Source organism: Myodes glareolus, chromosome 17 (assembly GCF_982192425.1).
Source record: "Myodes glareolus chromosome 17, mMyoGla1.1, whole genome shotgun sequence".
In the NCBI taxonomy this organism is placed as follows: domain Eukaryota; kingdom Metazoa; phylum Chordata; class Mammalia; order Rodentia; family Cricetidae; genus Myodes; species Myodes glareolus.
The window spans coordinates 24,096,337-24,116,813 of NC_142042.1; the positions used below are offsets into that span (position 1 = coordinate 24,096,337).

General features: G+C 38.4%; 1 long non-coding RNA gene across 1 annotated transcript in view; it reads right to left on the bottom strand.

Annotated features, from left to right (window-relative positions):
- LOC125414798 (uncharacterized) overlaps positions 1 to 19,379 on the bottom strand; it is a 60,952-nt gene extending 41,573 nt beyond the window's left edge. The window contains exon 1 of the long non-coding RNA XR_007236376.3: positions 19,207 to 19,379. This is a non-coding gene — a long non-coding RNA (uncharacterized LOC125414798). The remainder of the gene's footprint in view (positions 1 to 19,206) is intronic.
- Positions 19,380 to 20,477: the final 1,098 nt, after the last annotated feature.

Consider the following 20,477-nt stretch of genomic DNA (forward strand, 5'->3'; position numbering starts at 1 on the left):
ATAAGTTCATGTGTCTGGACCCAATATATTCAATTCATTGATGATTTGTTCCCCCATACAAAATCTCCCCTGTATCTATGTGTCTAAAATTAAAAAGAATTGAAAATGGTTCTCAGATTACAATTTTGAAAAGGGAAAAATGAAAAAGAAATTTAAAATTTGTGGAGAATTTTATCACTTTAATTTCCTGCTTTCCATGTGTATATGACCAAACAGACCAGAAACTGTCAGTGTCATGAAGGCACAAAACACAAAGTGATGCACTGTCTTTGTTTTGCAGGTAGACAGCATTAGGGAGTTTCCACATGTTCTCTCACTATTGAATTAATGCGACCAGGACTTTAAAGTCTGACCTGAACAATGAGACATGTAACCGGTACAAGAAACCTTTGCTGAGAAAGAGCTGTGAAGAACATGAGAAATAAGACAAATTGTCTTTTTGCCACATTAGCCTTTGTGAGCCCTGTAACATCTATCTGTGTTCTTTCCAAAGAGGAGCGTCCTTGAAAATTGCATCTGTCCATCATGGTCTTTGAGCATTCTTAGCCTTGGCTATTTTGCCTTGTTGTAGGTGACAAAAATTTCAAATTCTTCTTTGCTATTTGAAACAGAGGTTTGGGGTTATTATCACACAAATGTATACAACAGAGTGGTAGCTGGATGAATTTATACATAGTAATACAGATCAAGGAACAGATGTGACATGAACTAGTTTCTGAATCTTTGTCTTGCTTTGTGATGCTTAAAAAAATCATATCCACATACCCATCCACCTGCGATGTGAATGGTTTATCCTGTTTTGTGTAGTGGTTGCAGCTAACCACATGTTGACTGGCCATATCACATATTGACTTGCATATATATCAATGCAAGATCTATATGTGAACATGTGTTTGTAAATAAACTAATTCAAAATTGATCAAAGTGTAAAATCTAAAACTATAAAACCCATAGCTGGTAATCATTATGATCTTAAATTGAACAAATATATCTTAGACATTCCAAATGAACATTTATAAAATATGCTAATAAATTGATCTCGATTAAAATTAAAAACAGTTGTTCTTTGTAAGACAGCACTGAGATAAATAAAATACTAAATGTATCATATGCATATAATAAATCTGATAAGATATTTTATACAGAACACATGAGTTTAAAAATTTAAAACAACAAAGAAATAAAAATTTCATTTAAATATGGACATGATTCTAAACAGCAACATCACAAAAGTAATGAGATACTGCAAGATATTTCAAACATGAAGGGGAGATGCTGAAGTAAACAAATAAGCAAAGGAAAAGTCAACCTCATTAGTGGCTTTGAATAAATGAACAGTACTACTGGGTCTAGAGCCAAACAGAGTGCTTGCCTGGGAGGCATGAAGCCTTGGGTACTAAAAGAAAAAAAAAGTAATTTTGACAAACTAGAATGATTAAACTTAAAAAAAATTAAATTAAAATTTAACATAAGCATTTTTCCACAGTGACACAGACCAAGTTCCAAACATTTTGGTAGAAATGCAAAAGTGATTCGTCTGTATTAAAAATAAATTTTCCCTGTCTGAAGAATGAATGGGAGTGGAATGGGGAGGTATGGGAGCAGGAGGAAAGGAGGGAGGTAAAACTGTGGTTGATATGTAAAATAAAAAGATTGTTTAAAAAAAATGAAAATAGGCGGAGCTCTCCCGAATCCCGTCCCAGCCTTTATCCAGGGACACCTTCCTCTCTTCCCCCCCTCCCCTCTGGAGCCACAAGATCTCCCCAGAGCTGCTCCCTTGCACGCTGGGCCTGGGCTGTGGGCTCAGTCCGGCAGGGGCAGTTCCAGTGCTTTGATAGCCTGCCTGACGACAGGCAAGTCCTGTCTCAGCTCAATCACATTCCTGGCCAGCAAGAGAGAGTGAACTTCTAGCAGACTTCCATTGGAGGAGGGTTGAGTTTTCTCCTGGCCCTAGGGCTTCGGCTAGGAGGAATTCAGACTTTCCCCACCTCCCTTGACTTTCTGGTCACCCTGCAGTGGTGGCTCCTCCCTGCAGAGCTCTCCTGTCCTAGACTTTATTCAGGCACACCTTCCTCTCTTCCCCCCTTGCCTCTGGGGCCACAAGATCTCCCCAGAGCAATTCCCTTGCTCGCTGGGCCTGGGTTGTGAGTGCAACCCGGTAGTAGGGAGTGCCTGTGTTTCAATAGACTGCCTGAGGAAAAGTAGGCCTTCTGTCAGTGAAGTCCCTGCCCAACAAGGGAACCTGACCTGGTACTAGAAGATCCAGTAGAGAGCATTTGAATGAAGAGATGGGCAGACGTCAAGGCAAGAACTCCTCCAACAATCTAAAAAACAACATGAAAACACCAGAACCCAATGACCCTACAATAGAAGGACTTGAACCTCTTAATTCAGAAGAAGTGGGAAAAAATGCCATTATGAAAGCAATAGAGTCCCTTAAACAGGATATGAATAACTCCCTTAAAGAACTGGATGAGAAGTATAACAAAAAGATTGAAGAAATGAGTAAAGAAATGGATGAAAAATATAACAAAAAGATCGAAGAAATGAGTAAATCCATGAATGATACACTGGGAAACCAAGAAAAAACAATCAAACAGGTAATGGAAACAGTTCAAGAATTGAAAACTGAAATGGAGGCAATGAAGAAAACACAAAACGAGGGCCGGCTGGATATGGAAAATCTAGGTAAATGAACAGAGACTACAGAATCAAGCATAACCAATAGGATGCAAGAGATGGAAGAACGAATCTCAGAGTCTGAAGATACCATAGAGAAAATAAATGCTCTGATCAAAGAAAACAGCAAATCCAACAAATTCTCATCACAAAACATTCAAGAAATCTGGGACACAATAAAAAAACCAAATCTAAGAATAATAGGGATTGAAGAAGGAGAACTGCAGATCAAAGGACCAGAAAATATATTCAACAAAATTATAGAAGAAAACTTTCCCAATCTAAAGAGTGATATTCCTATGAAGGTTCAAGAAGCATACAGAACACCGAATAGGCTTGATCAAAAAAAAAAAATCCCCTCGCCATATAATAATCAAAACACAAAACATGCAGATTAAAGAAAGAATATTAAGAGCTGCAAAGGAAAAAGGGCAAGTAACTTATAAAGGTAAACCTATCAGACTTACACCGGACTTCTCTATGGAAACCATGAAAGCCAGAAGGTCCTGGATAGAGGTACTGCAGAAACTAAGAGACCATGGATGCAAGCCCAGACTACTATACCCAGCGAAGCTATCATTCACTATCAATGGAGAAAACAAAATATTCCAGGATAAGAACAAATTTAAACAATTCACAGCCACAAACCCAGCCTTACAGAAAGTAATAGAAGGAAAATCACAACCCAAGGAATCCAACATTGCCAGCACTGCTTACAATAACTCAGACAACTAGCGACCCTTCACGAGCTTAACTCAAAGAAGGGACACATACAAACTCTATTAATCAAACAAACAAAAAATAATAATAACCGGAGTCAACAACCACTGGTCATTAATATCACTTAATATTAATGGACTCAATTCACCTATAAAAAGGCACAGACTAAGAGACTGGATACGAAAACAGGATCCAACATTCTGCTGTTTACAAGAAACACACGTCAACCACAAAGACAGACATCTACTCAGAGTAAATGGTTGGGAAAAGGTTTTTCAAGCAAACGGACCTAAGAAACAAGCAGGTGTGGCCATTCTAATCTCCAACAAAATTGACTTCAAACTAAAATCAATCAGAAGAGATAGAGATGGACATTTCATTCTCACAACAGGAACAATTCATCAGGAGGAAGTCTCAATCCTGAATATCTACGCCCCTAATATAAAACCTCCTACTTATGTAAAAGAAATACTTCTAGAACACAAGGCAGTCATCAAACCACACACACTAATAGTAGGAGACTTCAACACTCCTCTCTCACCAATGGACAGGTCAATCAGACAGAAATCTAACAGAGAAATAAGAGAATTATTGGAGGTATTGAATCAAATGGACTTAACAGACATCTATAGAACATTCCACCCAAATAGGAAAGAATATACCTTCTTCTCTGCAGTTCATGGAACCTTCTCGAAAATTGACCACATACTGGGTAACAAAGCAAACTTCCACAGATACAAAAAAATATTAGTAACCACCTGTGTGGTGCGGGAGAATTATCTGTGTTCTGTCAATCATATTTTAATAAAACACTGATTGGCCAGGCAGGCAGTATAGGCGGGTCAACCAGACAGGAAGTAGAGGCGGGGCAAAGAGAATAGAATAAGGTTATGGAGGAGGAAGGTCCCTCTGGCACTCCTGCGCAGATCACTGAAGAGGCAGCATGTAACTTGCCCAGCTGAGAAAGGTACGGAGCCAATATGGCTAACATAGATGAGAATAATGGGTTAATATAAGTTATAAGAGTTAACAAGAAGCCTGACCTAATGGACCAATCAGTTTATAACCTTATAGAGATCTCTGTGTGATTGATTTTCTCTTTGGGGCATGTCGGCGTGGGGTACCGGGCGGGACAGATACCCCAACAAGCCAGCCCTCTCGTGTTACATATGGCGCCCAGACGTGGATAACTGAATCCACAGAAAGCCTGAGAAAGCTTGAGAAAGAATAGAGTAAAGCATGGCTTCTTGGTGGCAGCAATTTCTCGCGTCTGCTCTGCTTGCTAGAGGCAAGCAAGCGCTCTCATCTAAGAGAGGCTTCCTGACTCAGCTTTAGCTGCAAAACCTTGCAGCTCTTTTAAGAGGTCCTGCCACGAAAAACTTAAACGGTATTGATGTAAAGCTCAATGCATGCTTTTCGGTTTTCAGCCATAGCAGGAGAAAAGCTGCTCTGTTTTAAAATGCTGACTTTCTGGGCTGTCCTGCCAGAGCAAACTCTGACTCTTTCAGGCAGGCAATCTGACTGAGTGTGGTCTGTGAGCAGAATGCTGCAGCTTGCTTGCTGGCAAGGACCTTGAAACGCCATAGAGTTGTGGCAGTGAACACAGCTCTGGCTGGTACCTCAGCCTTGAGACTGAAAAGCTAAGGAATGAGCTGGATCTAGCCGTCAAAGCCACAGCTCTCCATATTGCTTAGTAAATTAAAGACTCATATGGTCAGAAAAAGAAAAATATACAGTAAAGAGAGATTCAAAGAGGAAGAAAACCTCTAAATGGTTTACAGTGTGTATATGCAGGCTAAAAGTTAAAGTTCTTAAAGTTAAAAGGAAAGAAAGAGAGTAGTTGGGTGTGGTGGTACACACCTTTAATCCCAATGCCTGGGAGGCAGAGGCATATTGACCTCTGTGACTTCAAGGGGTAGAGGTAGATTGACCTCTGTGACCTCAAGGTGTGGTAGTACACGCCTTTAATCCCAATGCCTGGGAGGCAGAGACAGATCTCTGTGAGTTCAATGTGTGGTAGCATACACCTTTAATCCCAGCACTGGGGAGGCAGAGACAGGAGGATCTCTGTGAGTTCAAAGACAGCCTGGTCTACAGTGTTATTCCAGGACAAAGATATACAAAGATCCTGTCTCAAAAAGTAAAAGTAAAAATAAAAGAAATAGAGGTTAAAATAAAGCCACATAAAGATGGAAAATGCACAGAGAATCTTCATACTGTATGCTATTATGCTCTCTTTAAATTGTTTGATTGCTGAGGAAGGAGCAACAACTGCTAAAAAACTTTTGTTTATAAATGCTGCTGAACTAACCCAAGATAGGCATTTTGAAAATACCTTGGCTTCAAAACTGAAGTCAAAAGGTATGTTACTTTGGAGAAGAGATTTTGCTTTTGTTTCCACAGAAAACGAGAGACTCTGGATTTATTCAGAGTTAAGAATAATCACCTTTGACCAAGGGAGGCCACCTGAAAAATCTCCGATAGGAACAGATGGCCCAGATGTCTGAGTTCTACATCCAGAACAGATTCAAGACTACTGCCTGAGATGATCGAGACTCACAGGATACTCCAGTCATGACTTGATTATAACTCTAAATTTTCTTTAGGTCCCCTTAAGACTATCAGCGCCCCCAACCAGCAGGAAGTAGCCTGAAATACTACGCCCACATTCCCAACAAATGGATTATGGGTATTTTCCTTTGTTTAAAAAAAAAAAGAGAGGGAAATGGTGCGGGAGAATTATCTGTGTTCTGTCAATCATATTTTAATAAAACACTGATTGGCCAGGCAGGCAGTATAGGCGGGTCAACCAGACAGGAAGTAGAGGCGGGGCAAAGAGAATAGAATAAGGTTATGGAGGAGGAAGGTCCCTCTGGCACTCCTGCGCAGATCACTGAAGAGGCAGCATGTAACTTGCCCAGCTGAGAAAGGTACGGAGCCAATATGGCTAACATAGATGAGAATAATGGGTTAATATAAGTTATAAGAGTTAACAAGAAGCCTGACCTAATGGACCAATCAGTTTATAACCTTATAGAGATCTCTGTGTGATTGATTTTCTCTTTGGGGCATGTCGGCGTGGGGTACCGGGCGGGACAGATACCCCAACAAGCCAGCCCTCTCGTGTTACACCTGTGTCTTGTCAGACCACCATGGATTAAAGTTAGAATTCAAGAACAGTGCTACCCCCAGGAAGCCAACAAATTCATGGAAGTTGAACAGTCAACTACTGAATCACCCCTGGGTCAAGGAAGAAATAAAGAAAGAAATTAAAGTCTTTCTTGAATTTAATGAAAATAAAGACACAACATTCTCAAACCTATGGGACACTATGAAAGCAGTTCGAAGAGGAAAGTTCATAGCACTAAGTGCCCAATTAAAGAAAACGGAGAAAGCACACATTGGAGACTTAACAGCACACTTGAAAGCTCTCGAAAAAAAAGAAGCTGATTCACCCAGGAGTAGTAGAAGACTGGAAATAATCAAACTGAGGGCTGAAATCAACAAAATAGAAACACAGAAAACAATCCAAAGAATCAATGAATCAAAAAGCTGGTTCTTGGAGAAAATCAACAAGATCGACAAGCCCCTATCCAAATTAATCAAACGGCAGAGAGAGAACATGCAAATTAATAAGATCAGAAATGAAAAGGGGGACATAACCACAGACACAGAGGAAATTCAGAGAATCATTAGATCTTACTACGAAAATTTATATGCCACAAAGTTGGAAAATGTAAAAGAAATGGACATTTTTTTAGATAAGTACCATATACCAAAGTTGAACCAAGACCAGGTGAACAATCTAAATAGACCTGTTAGTCGTGAAGAATTAGAAGCTGTTATCAAAAATCTCCCGACCAAAAAAAGCCCAGGACCAGATGGTTTCAATGCAGAATTCTACCGGAACTTCCAGGAAGAGCTAATACCTATACTCCTTAATGTATTTCACAATATAGAAACAGAAGAATCACTGCCAAACTCTTTTTATGAAGCTACAGTTACCCTGATACCAAAACCACACAAAGACACAACCAGGAAAGAGAATTACAGACCAATATCACTCATGAACATTGACGCAAAAATACTCAATAAAATACTGGCAAACCAAATCCAAGAATACATTAGAAAAATTATCCATTATGATCAAGTGGGCTTCATCCCAGAGATACAGGGTTGGTTCAACATACGCAAATCTATCAATGTAATCCATCATATAAATAAACTGAAAGATAAAAACCATATGATCATTTCATTGGATGCTGAAAAAGCATTTGACAAAATTCAACACCCATTTATGATAAAGGTGTTGGAGAGACTGGGGATACAAGGATCATACCTAAATATAATAAAAGCAATATACAGAAAGCCGACAGCTAACATTAAATTGAATGGAGAGAAACTCAAAGCCTTTCCACTAAAATCAGGAACATGACAAGGCTGTCCACTCTCACCATTCCTCTTCAATATAGTGCTTGAAGTTCTAGCAATAGCAATAAGACAACATAAGGGGATCAAGGGGATTCGAATTGGAAAAGATGAAGTTAAATTTTCTTTATTTGCAGACGATATGATAGTGTACATAAACGACCCCAAAAACTCTACCAAAGAACTCCTACAGTTGATAAACACCTTTAGTAATGTGGCAGGATACAAGATCAACTCCAAAAAATCGGTAGCCCTCCTATACACAAAGGATAAAGAAGCAGAGAGGGAAATCAGAGAAACATCACCTTTCATGATAGCCACATATAGCATAAAATATCTAGGGGTAACTCTAACCAAGGAAGTGAAAGACCTATTTGACAAGAACTTTAAGTCTTTGAAGAAAGAAATTGAGGAGGATACCAGAAAATGGAAAGACATTCCCTGCTCTTGGATTGGGAGAATCAACATAGTAAAAATGGCAATTCTACCAAAAGCAATCTATAGATTCAATGCAATTCCCATCAAAATCCCATCAAACTTCTTCACAGACCTTGAGAGAACAATAATCAAGTTTATATGGCAAAACAAAAAACCCAGGATAGCCAAAACAATCTTATACAGTAAAGGAACTTCTGGAGGCATTACCATCCCTGACTTCAAACTCTATTACAGAGCAACAGTATTGAAAACAGCTTGGTATTGGCATAAGAACAGAGAAGTCGACCTATGGAATCGAATAGAAGACCCAGATACTAACCCTCAAACCTATGAACATCTAATTTTCGACAAGGGAGCTAAAGGTATACAATGGAAGAAGGAAAGCGTCTTTAACAAATGGTGCTGGCATAACTGGATGTCAACCTGTAGAAGAATGAAAATAGATCCATATCTATCACCATGCACAAAACTCAAGTCCAAATGGATTAAAGACATCAACATCAATCTGTCCACTTTGAACCTGATAGAAGAGAAAGTGGGAAGTAGTCTACAAGATATAGGCACAGGAGACCACTTCCTAAGCAGAACCCCAGGAGGGCAGACAATAAGAGAAACAATAAATAAATGGGACCTACTGAAAATGAGAAGCTTCTGTAAAGCAAAGGACACTGTCAGTAAGACAAAGAGGCTACCTTCTGACTGGGAAAAGATCTTCATAAACTCTTCAACAGACAAAGGTCTGATCTCCAAAATATACAAAGAACTCAAGAAACTAGACACTAAAACTCTAATTAACCCAATTAAAAAATGGGGTACTGAACTGAACAGAGAATTCACAACAGATGAACTTCGAATGGCTAAAAAGCACTTAAGGTCATGCTCAACTTCCTTAGCGATCAGGGAAATGCAAATCAAAACAACTTTGAGATATCATCTTACACCTGTCAGAATAGCCAAACTCAAAAACACCAATGATAGCCTATGCTGGAGAGGATGTGGAATGAGGGGAACACTCATCCATTGTTGGTGGGAATGCAAACTTGTGCAGCCACTGTGGAAATCAGTGTGGCGGTTTCGCAGGAAACTGGGAGTCAACCTCCCTCAGGACCCAGCAATTCCACTCTTGGGAATATACCCTAGAAATTCCCTAACATACTACAAAAGCATTTGTTCTCCTATGTTCATAGCAGCACTATTTGTAATAGCCAGAACCTGGAAACAGCCTAGGTGCCCCTCAATAGAAGAATGGTTAAAAAAGGTGTGAAACATATACACATTAGAGTTTTACTCAGCGGTAAAAAACAATGACATCTTGAATTTTGCAGCCAAATGGATGGAAATAGAAAACGCTTTACTGAGTGAGGTAAGCCAGACCCAAAAAGAGGAACACGGTATGTATTCACTCATAAGTGGATTCTAACCATAATTAAAGGTCTTTGAGCCTATTATTCGTGATCCTAGAGAAGCTAAATAAGAAGATGAACCTGATGAAGATTATTTAGCTATCCGCCAGGAGGTAGGAAATAGACAAGAGTTCCAGGTAACCTCGGGTGCATGGGGGGGGGGGATGTTGGAAGGGAGTAGGGGAAGAATGGGGAAAGATCGGGGGACTGGGATGAGGGGAGGGAGGGAGGATGGATATGGGATCAGGCAAGTATATACCTCAACTAAGGGAATCATTTTAGGGTTTACAAGAGACTTGATTATAAAGGGGATCCCATGTCCAAGGAGAGATCCCCAGATGGTTCTCTGTACAGAGGAGAGGGTGCCTGAACAGGCCTTGACCCACAACCATACTGATGAATATTTTGCATGTCACCATAGAACCCTCATCTGGTGATGGATGAAGATGGAGGCGGAGACCCACGTTGGAACACTGGACCTAGCTCCCTAGGTCCAAATGAGAAGCAGAAGGAAAGAGAATGTGAGCAAAGAAGGCAAGGGCAGAGGAAACCTTCATCCGACGTTGGATGGCGATACAGATGGAGACCCATATTGGAGCACCGGACTGAGCACTCCACGGTCCAAATGAGGAGCAGAAGGATGAAGAAAATAAAAAAAAGTAATCAGGACTGCGAGGGATGCGAGCACCCACTGATACAAGGGGACTAATATAATGAGAGTTCACCAAGGCCTGTTGGACTGGGACTGAACGAGGACGTGATCCAACCAGATTCTCTGAATGTGGCTGGCCCGGAGCCTTTCTGAAAAGCCATTGACAATGACACTGGGACTTGCTTCCTCTGCATATACTGGATTTTGGCGATCCAGTCTGTTTGGACTCTCACCTTCCCTGGACCTGGAGGGAGGGGGGAGGAACTTGAACTTCCCACAGGGCAGGAAATCCTTACTGCTCTAGGGGATGGAGAGTGAGGAGGAAAGGAAGTGGGGGGAGTGGGAGGGTGTTGGGAGGAGGGGCTGAAATGGAAACTTTTATAATTTAATAAAAAAAATTCTTAGTTGCAAAAAAAAATGAAAATAATAATGTTTCCCCAGTTTTCTTAAATCAAGCAATCAGCTATTAATTACCGAAAACACATGCCTATAAAATGACATGCATAAATATTAAGTTTAGTTTTATTTTTTAATTTGCTTAATGTTTTTGTAATTTGTTTTCTTAAAATATAATTACTTTATTTCTTCTTCTCCTTTTTCCCCACATCCCCATGCTCTTCCACTTCTCAAACTCAAAATGCTCTGGTTCATAGCCTCTTTTACCTCTTTTTCCACTTTGCCTGAAACTTAGGTGTGAGGCTGTTTGGAGATGTGTCATTCAGGTCTTAGTACCCCACGATCAGTTGTGGCTTTCTGTAAAGTTCTCTGCGCACAGATGCTTTGTTGTTGAGATGAGAGCTGTACTAACCTGTGTGTATAGGGATAAGCATTTCGAATGCAGTAAGAAATTGCACTGCTTTAGGAAAATGGCAGTAGTAGGATCTCATCTAAGGTCTGTGACATCACTAACTCCAAGTAGTTGGCTAGGTTTCTGGTACCAGCCATGATTTACTCCTGTTGAGAAAGGTTTACATTCACTGAGACAGCTGTTGGGTATGGAATGAGTCCCACTATTGCACCTTTAGGGAAATCCTTCCATGTTATTTTACTGTGCCTCCTGGATGTCACATCTAGGGCTATTGATAACTTCCTTTCCATAGTTACTTGTATAGCACCTTCCGGAAATATGAAATCTGGCTGTCAGGAAGAGTCAGATCCAATTTAATTCTTCTATGACCTATGTCCAAAGTACATTTGTCTCTAGCAACAAGAACTACTACTTCTAGGGAACAACTGGGACAAAATCAAGAGGCTACATAAGTGGCATAACATGTTATATACATAAAATATATTATATATCTACACACATATATGTGTGTGTGCATATATTATATGTAATTATGATTCCTTGTGGCTTTTTCAAACATTCTCAGTGTTATTTATCCCTATGATCTGTTTGACCTCTCTCCCTGTTCCGAGATTAAAGCAGCCCTGTTTTAATCTTGTTTTAAAGTTCCCCTTCTTTTCGCCTGTTTCCTGGTATTCCTATTTCAGGTGCTTCGCTTCCATGATCCTTTTTAAATTACCTGGCCTCATAGTTACTTCATTTTTATATGCATATCTGAAGATTTGGAACTGGAAATTACAGAGGACAGAATATGAAGCATTTGTGTGTCTAGGGCTTAGTTATCCTCCCCTCAATCTAATATTTTCTAGTTGAGTCCATCTACTTGTAAGTTTCTTAATTTTGTTTTTTTTACAGCTGAATAGTACTCCATTATTTATATGGACCACATTTTCATTATAATTTATCAGTGGAAGGACATTTATGTTGTTTCTATTTCCCAGCTATTGTGAGTAGAGCAGCAGCAAACATTGCTGACCTAATTTCTCTGATGTAGGCTGTCAAATCCTTTAGGTATATACTAAGGAGTGATGTGGTTGTGTGGTGAAGTAGATTCATTTTTTAATGTTTTGGGAATCCTCCGTATCGATTTCCAGATGAGCTGGATTAGTTGTGATCTCACAAACCATGGATGAGAATTCTCCTTTTCTCATGCCTTTCCTAGCATTTGTTGTCACTGCTTTTACAATCCAGGACAATCTGACTGGGGTATCATGAAGTCTCAGAGTTATTTTGATTTGCATTTTTCTAATTGCTAAAGATTATTTTTGAGGTATTTCTTAGCTATTTTGTTTCCTCTTTTGAGAATTCATTATTCAAATCCACAGCCATTTTTAAATGGGTTATTTGTTTTCTTGACTCTTCATTATTTGGGCTCCTTGGATGTTAATTCTCTGCCTGACTTATAGCTAGTAAAGATTCCTCCCCATTCTGTGGGCATACTCTTTACCCAGTTCATATCTCCTTGGCTGTTCAGAACTGTTTTTAGTGTGTGAGGTCCCACTTGTCAATTGTTGGCCTTAATTCCTAGGCAAATGGAGACCTGATCAGAAAGTCCTGTCTTTCACCTACATCCTATAGGCCACTGCCTATGTTTCCTTCTGACAGTTTCAGCATTTCAGACTTCACATTGGGTCTTTGATCCATTTGCAGTTTGCTTTTGTGCAAGGTGAAAACATGGGTCTAACTTCTGTCTTCTACTTGTGTACATCTAATTTTCCTAGCATCTTTAGTTGAAGATGAGGTCTTTTTTCCATGGTGTATTTTTGGCATCTTTGTCAAATATCAGATGGCTGTCATTACATGTACTCATGTCTGCATCCTCTATTCTGATCCACCTACCTACGTGTCTGTCTGGTTTTGTACCAGTACTACAGCTCTGTATTTTATCTTGTGGTCTGGAAAAAAATCCCTTTAAAATTATTTTTATTTTGCTAGAATTGCCTTGGCTATTTTGGGGTCCCATATAGTATTTTATTATTTTTTCTGTTTCTGTGAAAAATGTTGTAGAGACTTTGAGATTGAGTTGAATCTGTAAGTTGCTGGTGGTAAAATGATCATTTTCAACTTGTTAATTCTACCAATCCATGAGCACGAGAGAACTTGTAACATGAGGGCCGGCTTGTTGGGGTTTCTGTCCCACACAGCTGGCAACTTCCAAGGAAAATCACACAGAGTCTACATTAGGTTATAAACTGATTGGCCCATTAGGTTAGGCTACTTATTATTTCTTATAACTTATGTTACCCCATTATCCTTATCTACATTAGCACATGGCTCAGTACCTTTCTCAGCTGGACAGGTTACATGCTGCCTCTTCGGTGGTCTGCACAGGAATGGCAGAGGGAGCTTCTGCTTCCAGAATACTCCCTGTCTCTTTGCTCCACCCCTACTTCCTGTCTGGCTTTCCTCCCTATACTGCCTGCCTGGCCAATCAGCGTTTTATTAAAATATGATTGACAGAATACAGACAATTCTCCCACACCAAGAACTTTCCATTTTCTATTGTCTTTCTCAATCTCTTTCTTTAGAAATTTAAAGTTTCTGTTGTAGAAGTCTTTTGTCTCTTCACTTAGGTTTATAGATATTTTGTTTGTTTTGTGTCTGTTATGAATGGAGAGAGTCTATAATCTTGCTCAATGTGTTTGTTAGTGGTGTATAGAAAAGCTAGAGATTTTTGAAAATTGTATTTTGAAAATTATATCCTGTGACTTTTGCTTAAATTGCTGATTTCTAGAAGTTTTCCGGTGAAATTTTTGGGATCTTTTCTGGATAGTATTATATTATCTGCAGAGAGAGATTTTTTTGGTTTATTTTCAAAGTTGTATCACTTTACTTCTCTTGATTTATGACTCCAACTAGTGCTTAACCACTGTATTGCAAAGGAGTAGAAATGAGGGACAACTTTTCCATTCCTGGTTTTAATGAGACTACTTCAAGTTTTTCTCCATATAGGATGATTTTGGCTGTGGACTTTGTCATATAACCTCTTTTGCTTTGAGGTGTATACCATCCCATCTTGTTCTCTCTATAACTTTTATCATGAATACCGGTTGCCATTTTGTTAAAGACTTTTGCTACATCTTTTGAGATAATCATCTGATTTTTGTTTTAAAGTCCAATAATTTGATTTATTGCCTTTATTTACTTGAATATGTTAAACTATTTCTGCATCTCCAGAATAAGGGAACTTGATCATGTTTGATAATCTATTGGTATATGCCTGTATTCAGTTTGCTGATGTATGGAGAATTTTTTTAATTAGGGATATTGGCCTGTAGTCTTCTTTTTTGTTGTATCTTTACCTGGATTTAGTATTAAACTGATACTGGCTTCATAGAAGAAATTTGAAAGTGCTTCTAATGTCTCAATTTTTTGATTAATTTAAGGAGTATTGATTATAGGTCTTCTTTACAAGTTTGATAAAATTCTAGGAATCAGATGGAGATCTGGGCCTGGGCTAATTTTAGCTGGAAGGCTTTTGATTTATTGTTTCAGTCTTGTTTATTATTGGTGTGCTTAGGTTGAAAACTTTGTAATTTAGCTTTGATATTTTGGATGAATATATCTAGAAATTCTTTAATTTTCTTTAGATTTTTCCAGCTTATTGAAGTATAGATTTTTAAGATATTGCCTTTATAATAGTCTAAAAATTTGGTTCCTGTTTTAGTGTTTCTCTATTTAATTCTGTTTCTATTCACTTGGGTCATTGCTTTCTTTCTTTTGGTTAGTTGGGCCAATTCTGTTAATTTTTAAAAATCTTTTCAAAGAGCCATCTCTTAGACTCGTTGACTTTTTTTGTCTCCTTTGTTTCGACTACATTCATTTCTAGCCTAATTTTATCATTTCTTGACACCTACTGGTTTTGAGTTTTTTTTGTTCTTGTCTTTTGATTGGAGAACTGGGGTTATTAATATTTATAATTATTCTTGACAAGTATGTGTTTATTAAGGCCATCTTCTTCTCTTGTAGTTTGTTCTCTTGTGTTTCTAGTCCTACTTTGTGTTTCAGTAATGGTAGCTTCATTTGTTTTCTTTTTAGAATCTCACAGTTATCTATGCTCATCCCTTTCTTCAACCTAAAGTATACATTTTACTAATTATTATTAGGATTGCTGTTGGATATGAATTCTTTTGGCCTATTTGAGTAATGGAGAATTTGTCATGCCCCTTCAATCGGGGCAGAGAGTTTTGATGGTACATTAGTCTACGTTGGCATCTGTGGTCTCTGGGAAATTGGGGTGCTATTGTTCCAGAATCTTCTGCCTTTCAAAGTGCCTACTGAGAAATCAGCTGTTATTCCAATGGGTTTTCCTTTCCATGTCACTTGTAACTTTTCTCTTGCAACTTCAACACTCTTTCTTTGTTCTGTATATTTATTGTCTTAATTATGATATGCTCTCGATAGTTCCTTTTCTAATATTGTCCATTTGGTGCTCTGTGTGCTTCCTGTCCGAATGGGTATGCATTAGCTTAGTTTGGAAGAACTTTTTCTGTAATGTTCAAAATCTGGTATATGCTATTAGCCTGGTATTCTCCTTTTTCTATGATTATGATTCAAATATTTGGTCTTTCATAGAGTTCCATAGTTCCTACATGTTCTTTTTATGTGATTTGTAACTTTTTTTATGTTTTTGCTTTTATTGTCTAATTTTTCTATTTTCAGCTGAAACTAAATATGAATGTCCTATATTCTAGCTTCTAGCTGATCCATTTTACTTGTAAGGCTTTCTTCTGAATTTCCTACTGGAGTAATTCATCTTCATTTAAGCTTGGGATTCCTTCATTACTTCTAGCCCTTTACTAAATATATTTTTCAAATCTTGGATTGTCTTTGTCATATCATTCAGCCTTGTGGTAGTTTCAATAGGATTGGCCCCCATAGGCTCATATATTTGAATGCTTAGTCATCAGAAGGTGGCACTATTTGAGAAGAATTAGGAAGTGTGGCCTTGTTTGAGAAAGTGTATCCTTGGGGTGTGCTGTGAGATTTCAAATGCCTAAGCCATGCCCAGTCTCTCTCTCTCTCTCTCTCTCTCTCTCTCTCTCTCTCTCCTTTCCCTCTCTGCCTCTCTGTCTTTCTCTTATTGTAGATAAAAATGTAGCTCTCAACTACTTCTCCAATACCAAGCTTGCAATGGTCTTCACAATGATGATAATGAATTTAGCTTTTAAAACTATAATCAAACTCATGATTAAATGTTTTTTCTATAAAAATTGAGCGGTGTCTCTTCACAGCACTAGAATAGTGACTAAAACAAGGCTTCTATTGGTGTTTTCTTGGACATCACTTAGATTTTTATTCTCTTTAAATCTATTCACTGTTTGTTTGTGCCTCTTTTAACTCCTTTAGTTTTTTGATGAAATTTGTGTTTATTTGTTTTTCTGTTTGTTTGCTTTTAAGTTTGGTATCCTGAGTTCCATTCAGGTGATTTTTGTTGAAGGACATTTATATAGGACTGATATGTTTTTCCTGGGGGTGCAGAAAGGAAAAAAAACATATTATCTTATCTTTTATATTGTTTGTAGTTTTGTGATAAGACTTGGCAACTTAACTTCTTTCCTTTGTTCTGTGTCTGATGTGGAACTATGTCAGGAAGACACAAGAGCTAGGCTGACATGAAAGATGTACATCCCAGCCTAAGCATGGAGGTTGGAGATGGTCCAGCTGGGGTCAACTGATTCCTTCTTTCTTTTTTAATGTAGCTAATAAAAAAATTTCAAATTATATATACAGCCTACATTCTATTTCTGCAGACAGCACTCTAACAAGTCCTGGAGATGAAACTAAATGCTATTACCTGTCTCAAGGTTTAAAGACAAAGATATCACATTGTAGCAACTCAGAAGAAGAAAGTAGGCGAGTCACATGAAACCTTGTAGTATAAGGACATAAGAAGGATACTGCAGAAGAAAGTCCTCCTCCATTTATTTTCAGGACTCTCTACTTAGTAATGTCTGTGTCCTACATACCCATGCCTAAGTGTTACAGGCTCGGTATAACTGTTGGGAAGGGGAGCAAGGGTGACTTGAGCATGATAAGGAAATTGGGAATGAGGGAGTGAGAAAAGATGGACAGAATGAGAAGGTACAGACAGGGGGGAAAGATAGTAGCCAGAAGATAGCAGTCCATTCTGAAGAAGTAGAGAAGGAAATCTCATGAGTTGTCTTCCCAAAGATGGTTCACACTGCTGGCTGAGTGTGCAAGTCCTCTGTGACTGCACCCTACAGGACCTGGAAATTCCCTCCCTTTAATCACGAACAGCTTAAAGCTAGAAAGGCAGTAGGCCACCTACTACAGAACTCCCGAAGTGCTCAGCAAGGCAGTGCTGTCTGCTAGCATCAGCACTGGCCAGCTATGGCAATAACTCCCTATTTCAGAAATGGGCCACAGACCACAGCAGAGATAAGATGAGGCATCACAGTGAAACTTGCCTTTCTGTCTGTGCTGAATAAAGTAGAGGGAATCTGAATTTCAATATGACACACTTCAGGGGATATGTACAGAACTGTTCTGCCCAAGAAAAAACTAAAATCTTTAACTTTTCCCTAACATTATAAGATATTCTTTTCAGTATGAAAAGTTTTTTAATTCGTCTGCTGTCGTGTGTCATGCAGAGCAAGAATGCAGAATAGTTTTCAGATGACAGAAAAGATCATTGTTCCTATGCCTTTCAGAAGACAGAAGGAAAGTGACAATTCAAAGGTAAACATTCGTTAGTTAAGAGAAACAAAGGGCAATGGTACACATGTGCTGATAGCACCTTCTCCACTTGGTGAGTGCTCTGTTGCAAAGTTAGAAAATCAAAAGGCTAATAAACATCAGCCATGATGTAATGCATTTAATTTAAAGAACAATGATACTTTTTTTATTCTGAGCTATTTTGAGCTTTGTACATGGTTCAAACTCAAATGATCAAGTTCCTTTTTTAATGTGCACTCCATACACGAACTCCCAAGAACTATTAAAAATCCCCCATTGCAGAATTGTGTGTTTATGAGACACATTGATAAAAAAAAATGGAGCGATTGGTAGAAGTGCTATTGTGGACTTTCTGTTAAATCTTGGAGATGTTACATTCCTAGCAGAAATCACCTGGGAGAGAAACGTGAGCTTTTTGCTCAGAGTCAGACTGCAACTCCACAGCTTGTCTCTGACCCCTATTGTTGAAAAACTGAACTTAGTCACGTATCCCAAAGTTGAGGAACTAAAGACATTGATGCATGAATGTGAGTATATTTGAATAATATTCATTGACTCTTGGGAAATATACTCTTTCTGTTAGGGAGAAATGGGAGGGAAAGGAAGAGGGAGAGACAGGCAACCCTCCCCCTTTTATTCTTTGTCTTCTATGAGATGTCAGTGCCATAGCTGAGTCTTGGCAGTGTTCTCTATGACAATACCTTATCTAGTTTCTATTTTTACAATTGTACTCTGCCTCTGAAACTTGGCTAGATGTTTTTCTCTGTAAGAATGCTCCTCTTACTTCTCTACTTCTCGATGTCTGTGAAAAGCAAAACTTTTGACAAAGTTAAATTAACCTTTTAAAATTAATAATTAAAATTATTAAAAGTAAAACTTAACATTTTTTCAATGATCATTGTATAACATCAATCACTGCTTCCAAATGTGGTGGAGGGCAAAATAATTGAAACAACAAGAAAATCTTCTAAGACAAATAATTTTTCCAGCCACTGTATAACATTATATACACTGTATAACCATCTGCACTTAATAACCGTGACCTTTATCTGTAGATATCTGAGACTAGGTATCTGTAGATATCTGAGATTAGGTAGCTATTTTTAAAATCATGTTTTAATCTCCATTTGAACTGAATCCATTGATTATAAGAAAAAAATATCAAAATTGTATAAAATGCTCTAGATTTTTAAAAAAAGAATAGCAATAGGTTTCCAGAATAAACTAATATGTAAAGATTACATAGATTTTATTTTGCTTACATAGTACCTGTTAAATATAAACAAGGATTTTTTTCAAAGCATGATTGAATGTGAAAATGTACATTTCTACTTTCTTACCCTAAACTTAAATCACAGGCCAGTAAACCAATTTCTTCCTGAAAGTCTTCACCTGGATCTGCTGCTGTTTCTTTGTAAGCATGGATTTCCTGAAGGTCTGTTCTCAGCTCGGTTCCCACTATCTACTGGATCACTGCCCTCTGCTTCTACAAGAAGCTTTAGACAGAACTTACAAGTTGATGAGGGAATGGAATAGGCAGTCAATTGTCTACTCCCATTCTGATATCATGACCCACTGAAAAGTAAAGAGCTCATAACCAAGAGTTTCAAACCAGCTTAATTTTAATAAAAAATAATTAAACAACATGGCTTTAAATCTGTCCAGATGTGTTTGCAGATGTTCCCAGGGTCGATTATACCATCTGCAGAAGCTTACATTTTAAAGATTTGATTTCCAGAGAATCTTTGCTTCATAAAGGTCTCAGCCCGAGGGGAGAGATGGAAAGGACCCATCTCCAGAATGTCCAGTTTTAAATTAGTCCTATCCAAAAATAGAAATGTGAACAAAGAATGACATACATTTGTCAATCACTAATTAGCAATTCATTCCTTACCAAAGCATGGGAGTTTTGAGAAGACAGGTCATGCAGAGCAAAATGAGCTCTGGACAGAGAAACTGGAGCCCAGAAGAACTGTCTCTTTCATAAAATTAACATGTCGTAACAAAATAACAAACAGGACTTTAATCTTCCTAAGGGAATGGTGCAGATGTCGCCATGAATGAAATAAACTTAAAAGGGTATTGGCTGTAATTTTAAAAGCTGGTGGCTAAGATTCTAGACTGGCTGTTAATTGTCATTTTCCTAATTCTCTAACAAATGAAAGTAATTTCCATAGTATCCAAATTTATTGTTTAAAACAGCAAGGAACGACCTTCTTCGAACCAAGTGTAATTGCAGTGTAAGTGTTGACTGCGGTAGAAGTGGGCGCGTGATATGGAACTCCCCAGAAGACTCCTAGTGAGGCTGGACACGTCTCCAGTTTCAACCCTTGCTTCATTTTCCATTGCTTGTACCTGGATGTGATCTTGATAGCCTTAGCAGATATCTTGGGAAAAGATGGCAGGGGAGTGGCCAGGTCCAAGGCCAACCCAGCAGTGCTGCAGTCAAGTTCAGAACTGTCTAGCGTAGTGAGGGAAGCATAAACATTATTTCATCTACTATTACTTAAAAGTCTCCTAAGAGATAAAGTCCACAAGAAAAGAATTATTTCAAAGAGAAGAAACTGGGGTGAAGGAATAAATAAACTCAGCATCATGCTGTAGAATGCAA